This window comes from Cynoglossus semilaevis, chromosome 3 (genome assembly GCF_000523025.1).
Source record: "Cynoglossus semilaevis isolate Cse_v1.0 chromosome 3, Cse_v1.0, whole genome shotgun sequence".
Taxonomy (NCBI): Eukaryota; Metazoa; Chordata; class Actinopteri; order Pleuronectiformes; family Cynoglossidae; genus Cynoglossus; species Cynoglossus semilaevis.
Genome location: NC_024309.1, coordinates 10,462,314 through 10,469,123, shown reverse-complemented (window position 1 = coordinate 10,469,123; position 6,810 = coordinate 10,462,314). Strand labels below are relative to the sequence as shown.

At 39.5% G+C, this 6,810-nt stretch overlaps 1 protein-coding gene across 2 annotated transcripts in view; it reads right to left on the bottom strand.

Annotated features, from left to right (window-relative positions):
• The window catches only part of vipr1b (vasoactive intestinal peptide receptor 1b), a 42,437-nt gene that overhangs the window by 34,679 nt on the left and 948 nt on the right, over positions 1 to 6,810 (bottom strand). For both annotated transcript variants that reach the window (XM_025054579.1, XM_008307949.3), the window contains exon 2: positions 2,311 to 2,417. The gene's annotated coding sequence lies outside the window, so the exon portion shown is untranslated. The remainder of the gene's footprint in view (positions 1 to 2,310; positions 2,418 to 6,810) is intronic.

Below are 6,810 nucleotides of genomic sequence, written 5' to 3'. Positions count from 1 at the left end.
CACGATGTTCGACGTGAGATGAGAGTGAGATGAAACGGTCCATATTTAGTGGGAGCGATATGTGGAGTCAGAGACTCTGTGTCTGTCTTTCATAAAGTATGGACTGAGGGTCAGTGTCACAGAGATGCAGTGCTGGGGCGGGGAGGCAGGGGTTGTGGGGGGGGGCAGGAGGGGAGGCTGCAGAGTCCCTCCGTTTCACAGTGAGCTGCTGCTCCTCTCTAACACCTTCTAGGGGCGGGGCCATTCGCTTAAGGCAATGTTATTTCACTCAGAACTCACCTTTTGACACAGTGTAGTCGTTATGTTTCTGGAGTGTAAAACGGTTACAGCCTTCAAATGTAATTGAAAGGCCTGCGCTTTGATTCTTACATTTCATTCACGCGACATCCAGTGTCTTAACTGATGTTCAAAGTAATGTTTGATGACGTTCCGGGGTCACTCATGAACCTAAGTGGCTGTCACGCTCTCAGTGAAGTGGTTATTTTTGTCTACAAGCCTTCATCTGTCAAACTGTGAGTGTTTATCTTGGTGGAATCAATTAGTGGTGAAATAAGAAACGTCTATGTTTTTATCGTCGTGTCCACGTTGAACATGTGGTCTGGCATCTTATTATTTTATTAGTAATGTATGAAACTAGCGCTGGACTCCCACGACCACCGATGTCAGTCTTGTGAATGATTTCTCCCCTGGAACGTAGATATATTTTCTAAATTGGCTAAAAAGGCATATTACTGAAACATGTTTGAAGTCAAATATTAATATTACATCAAATATGGGTACACACACACTGAAGCAGAAACATTCAAGTTCTTGCTTTTTTTCTTGTTTTTAACTACTCATTTTTAATTAGATAACAGTTGCAAATGACCGTGGGAGCCCTCCTGTGAGGAGCCTCAGGCAGCAGAGCTAAAAAAAAAAAAAAAAAAAGTTTGTAAGTATTAACTCTGTGACTTTGATTTCTTGTTTTTCTTCATTTGACCAGGTATTGATTTAAAGTCTGGGTTGTTTTTGCCACCTCCAGCAGTGAGCTGCCCAGAGAACCTGCTGCAGACTGCTCTCATAAAACACCAGGTTAAAGGATCTTTACTGTTCAGCAATAAAACTGAATCATCGGCTGAGCTGTGCATAATTTATCTGCGAGATATGATCACGCAAAGACGGATCGTTTCGAAATCGATGATTATGGAGTAAAAATAAACAGCAGACAGTGCTGAGGTTTGAACAACACATTTGTACAGTTCATGCACCGTGACTAGCAGATTTATCACTAAATATTTTGTATAAAAATATATATGTTGAACAATTTTTAAAATAAACAAGGCATTAGTCTGAGTTATTATGCCCATGTTTATGTTTTTTATGTTTATGGAGACGCAACAGTGTCCAGTACTGAGCAGAGTAAGTTATAGTCTCTCTGTTTATACTATGAACCACCTCTAACAGAACTGACGTGTAAGTGCAGCTTTTCTATGACCTGTGTGATATAACCACTGCTGGGAGAGTCTAGGTAGATATATATATATACATATACATATATACATATATACACACACATACATCCACCTGCATGTTTTTTACAAACATATCTGCAGCTGGATGAATCCCTGCTGACTTTGAGGCTGTCGGTCTGTTTAGATTGTAAGAACTGATGGTTTTTGTCTGTAACCTTTAACTGATTTCAAGGTATGGAAAAATTTGTTTAAATGTTGATTTTTCCTGTGAACACATGAACTGGACAACATACAGAAGTCATGAGAAATTACATCCACAACAAGGAAAGAAAATATTTGCACAGATTCTCTGGTGTAGACCATAATAATTCAACCATATTAACAGAGAGAATAAAGTGAAAAGAGTTTTTTGAAAGTTGATTTTTTTTATCCTGATAAATAAGATAAAAACATACCACACTGTGTTTCCTTTTCACCTTATTCAGTAAAAGCTGCTCTGACACCAGAACTTCTTCATTCAATGGCCAACAGTTGTTTGCAAAAAAAGAAAAAAGAAAAGCAAAATATTCTGTTAATTTAAAATTGCTGCTGGTGCTGAAGTTTAATTAGGTTGTGTAAAAATATGTAAGAGGTCGAGAAATTTGTCAAAAACATGAAGTTTGTTTTTGGGTGCAGGGAGAAGATTTAAAAAATGTGTAAAATGCAGATTTAAAAAAATGACATGAAGCCCTGCATTTCAAAGCACGAGTTAACAAGCTACTCTTCACTTAGATTCAACATTTTCAACCAAATGTTGTCCGTCGTGCCTGTCTAGTTTGTTTAAGGTTGCTGAGTGACCGCAGCCCCAGCAGCTTGTTACCGTAATTAGAGGTTGCTGCAGATAAACCCGTCTGTAAATGACTGCAGCGCTGTCTGGAAACTGCAGGATTCACCGCATCTTCCTCACTCCAGCTGAGAAAATCAATGCTGAAAAAAAAATCAATTCCTTGATTAGGACACTTGGTTTTGCAGGGTTTTTTTCTTGCATTTTTTGTTTACTATTTTGGAGTTACAGAAAACTATGTGAAAAGTAATGCAAAACAGAAAACATTTCAGAACATGTTTAAATCGTGTGTCCAATTCCTCACCGACTGGATTATTCTGATCACATCATAGATCAATAATGTTTTGTTTAGCAGAGCCCTGGAACTGAAAAGTTAGATATTTTTGCTGTGCATTTTCTATCTTGTAATCAATATTATCAATATTATCGACACTTCCATCACAAATAATTGGTCCAAATATCAGTGTAAATTCATGCCACCATTTCTTTATGTTGTGAACCTGAAATTCCATTTGTTTGTAGACGTGAACATTTTCCTCTCCTTCAGCTTGAAGTCGGTCCATGTTGTCAGCACAAACCTAGAATATCAACATGTCTGACCCTTCAGGTCCAGGCCTGTTGGCCAATTTCAAAGTCAAAGGTGCAGCTCATTTATATCTCACTGACAGACACTGTGAAAATTGAAAACCAACATTTGTCCAGACATGCTCATTAAAACACTAAAATTCAAATAAAATGCATTTGGACTCTGCTCCTCAGAAGGTAACTTTAATGAAGACAAATTTGACCGTCCATTTGACGACTTACAACACTTTGGCCGCAAGCAGGACTCAAACCAAGAACGTCAATGTTGACGACCTCACCATCGTGTTGCCAAACCCAGAACATCAACTACTGAACTGTACCTGCCTTCACAAACATAGTGCTATTTAAAAGAGCCAACCAAAGTCTTTTCATTTGGGAACTGGAGGCGTAAAGTTGGTCAGTCATACGATGAAGGTACGGGAAGGAGTTGTTGAATCGAGATAAGGGGACACCTACAGGTCGTAGAGCAGCAGGCCGGTTTGTTTTGTTTAGGAAAGTACTACAGATGCAAGTTCTGTGGTACTGTATGAGACAATCAGGAGTGGTAGAGAAGTACATGAGTGTGGTGCAGGGCATGCATACACTACACCAGCATAACAGTAGTTTTGTGTTCTGTCGGGGTGACAACGGTGTCTTTTTGTTTGCTGTAGCGATGTAGTCTATGTTGACAGAGGAGGTCAGGCAGGAGGCTGCACAGACCATGATGTTTGCATTCTAATCTATGGTGAAGGTGGGGAGCAGGTTGGGGTAGACGGAAACCTGCAGAGCTGGAGGTTTGCTTTGGAGCAAAGGGGAATGAAGGTCAGCAGGAGCAAGAAAAAAAAAATATATGTGTGTAAACAAGAGTGAGGCGAGTGGAAAAGATAAAGATGTAGAAGTCGTGAAGGTGAAGTCTCCAGGGTCAATCGTATGGAGTAGTGGACAGTGTACAAAAGAGGATCAGAGGGACAGTCAAGGTGGAGCAGTTTGGAAACAAAGTTAGAGAGGAGAGATACTTAATATATATTGGAGAAAGGAAGTTGGAGATGGAGCTACCAGGCAGGAGAATGGGGGTAGACTATAGAGAAGATGTTTGGATGTTGTCAAAGAGGACAAGGAAATGGTTTGTGTAACAGTAGAGGAGACGAGAGAGGAGATTATCAGCTCCTAAAGTGAACAGCTAAAAGAAGTAGAAGGAAAAATCAATGGGGAAAATATTTAGTTCTACCTTTGTTTACGCTGTGAGTTCCTCTGAAACTGGACCTGAGGCACAACAGGGTTTTCAGTTGTTCTACAACAAACATTCGATCCTACCATAAAGCATAAACTGTGGAGTCAACCTCAGGGGCTCAGTGCAATTCTGCAGATCTATGTAGCTTCAGTGATGTCCAAAAAACTTCAAACTGCAATTTTGAGCTGACCCCCAGTGTTTCCCACGACCCCAGAATAACAGTTATTTATACTATATGTAGGGATTTTTTTGTTGTTGTTGTTGTTGTTCCACAGCTGATCAGAAAAATTGATTACAACTTCCTAACAGTAAACACTTTAATTCAATGGGGGGGAAATAACCAAAAATGAGAATTGTTGATTTCTCTTTTCATAAAAACGACTGTTTACCCAGAAGTTGTCAATTCATATCATCGCTGCTTTGAAAGCCTCAGGACGGAGAAGAAAGCACACGAGCACAATGTTCCCCAAAATGGGTCAATGCGTTAACAATTGACTTAAGTGGCAAACATCAGGTGAACACGTCAGCCTCTAAATCGATTTCCTGTGACTCGACAAACCAAACAGTTTTGCAAGTTGACCTACGTGTGTTTTCCAGTGCACAGAGCCACAACAAAGACCTGGGGCTCCTCACAATTACTGCTAAGTGGTTGATTCACCCTTAACACACAGCAAATATAACACACACACACACACAAAACACACAAAGCACAGTGGGCAATTAAGGGACTACAAATATTGCTCATAAATTATCTGTCAAGAAAGCAAACTAAACTCTCCTGATGGAGAAACAAATGCCTTGAAGGTGGAGCTAAAAATATGTTGTGGGTAGAAGAGTAATTAACTCCTAGGCTCTGTGACTAATTGTTGCTAATTGTTGCTAAAGTGATTTGACCACATTTATATTTGTTATAAATTCTAAAATTAACCTGTTGTGATGAAGAACGTCTGAAACTAGTTGAAGCAGGGTGATTGTGAGCCCTGTGAGTTTGTAGAGAAAAATTCTACTACAAAAAGTTTGCGTTTGCATTTGTCCTACTTTTCCCTCAAACTTCACCAGTCCTGCTGGTGCTGATCATAGCAGCGCTGTCGTGGGCAGCTCTCAGAGACCAGTACAGTTATCTGGAGCTTTTCCAACAAAAAAAAAAACACTCCATGCCATCTTCATAACACAGGAAGTCAGTCACAACGCTGACACTGCTGCAATTGTTCAATTCTGACGTTTAACAAAGTCTATGAACAAACACATAAATCCATCAGTGGAGTTTTACTGCAGCACTTTTGTTGGGAATGTGATAGAAATCTTCCAGTTACAGCAAAACTCATGTTTGACTGGCCTTTAACAAATATTTACCTCACCTGTTCACGGGCTGACTCTATGTCGGCTAACTGAAAATGAAAACTAACAATTAAATATTACATTTCCAACTGTTGCTTCATTTTTTTCCCCCTCCTGGACCAGGTTTCCACATGAGATGCCAATTTATCAGTGCGGCCCACATCTTTCCACACCAGATAGGTGGTATCAGACAATATGTTCTTTTTCCAGCTTGATGGTTTTATTTCTCATTCCTATAGCAAATGAAGCGAGCTGTCACTGACACCATCAATGTTTCATTTTTTTTTTCTCAAAGAAAACTACCACAGATTAGATTTGGTTGCAGACATGACACCTATTGAGAAATATCATCAGTTAAGGTCAGATATTGTCTCTCACAAACACCAGCGTAGGGGGGAAAAAATCAATATCTCTTTGTGACAATGGAGTAAACACGCTGTAATGATTCACCAGAAGACATGAAGACATTCATGAGCATGAAGAGAAATGTGGAAATGTCCCTGCTGCACAAAACACAGCTGAAGGCAAAAGGCTGAGGTCCTCATTGGTGGCTGTCAGATGAGAGACTTTGGAAAAATATAGAGGGAAAAAACATAGGCAGGACAGGGTGAGAGCTAAAAGGAAACATCATGAAAATATGTCGGGTGGATGAAGGAAGAATCACACGTCCTTGTTGTTTCTTTTACACTGAGTTCTTTAACAGCGTGTGAAAGCAGCAGAGAGCGTATCCAAACGTATGATATTTAAAAAAAACAAAACTTTTGCCTTAATTATCATTAGCACACAGACAGGGGATGGAGAGGTTCCAGAGACATGGTGTCATCATCTGCTCTGGGTTCATTTACTCTGAAGGATTACACTGTAGAAACTACTGGCTGCTTTTCAAGACCATTATTCCTAAAATCCTAAAACTTCACGGTCACAAGGTGAAGGGAGAAGATTCACTGGGCTTTTATACTAATTGGTGGCTGTGTGAATGTGACAGGGACTCACATTAAACTGCCTCCCACAAAGTCCCTCCACAGGAGGGCCGGACAGCCAGCTTTAGTCGTGGGCAAAAATGAACTTGAACATGACTCAGCACTCAGACTGCAGTCATCTGTATAAACCAATGCAACATACATGTAATTGTATGTATGTCATTTTTTGTTTTTTTAAATAATGTGTTGGTCGTTCTGTTCCTGCGAACAATAAGAATTTAATGTAAGAAAGAAGAATTAACAGCAAAAAAACTTCATTAAAGTAAAAATAGAAAGAAGGAAACTCATCTTAGTAATTGAGAGTTATGCAAAAGATTCTTTCCTTTCTGTGCCACGTGTGCAAAATTGGCAGAAAACCAACATGAATGAAAAAAGAAAACGACTAATATGAAATGAGAAATCATTTGTATCAGAAAAATAATT